The sequence below is a fragment of the Capricornis sumatraensis genome, unplaced genomic scaffold (assembly GCF_032405125.1).
Source record: "Capricornis sumatraensis isolate serow.1 unplaced genomic scaffold, serow.2 scaffold32, whole genome shotgun sequence".
Classification (NCBI taxonomy): domain Eukaryota; kingdom Metazoa; phylum Chordata; class Mammalia; order Artiodactyla; family Bovidae; genus Capricornis; species Capricornis sumatraensis.
The window spans coordinates 175,001-175,218 of record NW_027184643.1 but is presented as its reverse complement, the minus strand read 5'-3'; positions in this window follow the sequence as shown (position 1 = coordinate 175,218).

Sequence of the window (218 nt, the reverse complement as noted above, 5' to 3'; positions counted from 1 at the left end):
GGCCACCCCCACCTCCGCCGCCGGTCGCGCGGTGTCGGCCCCGCATGGCTGCATCCCGTCGGTGCCCCTCTCCGTCTGTCCGTCCGCCTCAGTCCCCTCGCCGTCTGCTGCTCCCCGGGGCCGTGCCCCGGTGTGCCTCGCTTCCCGGGCCCGCCGCGGCCCCGATCCGTCGCCCGTTTCGTCGCCGCCGCCGCCGCCGCCGCCGTCGCGTGCTGGAC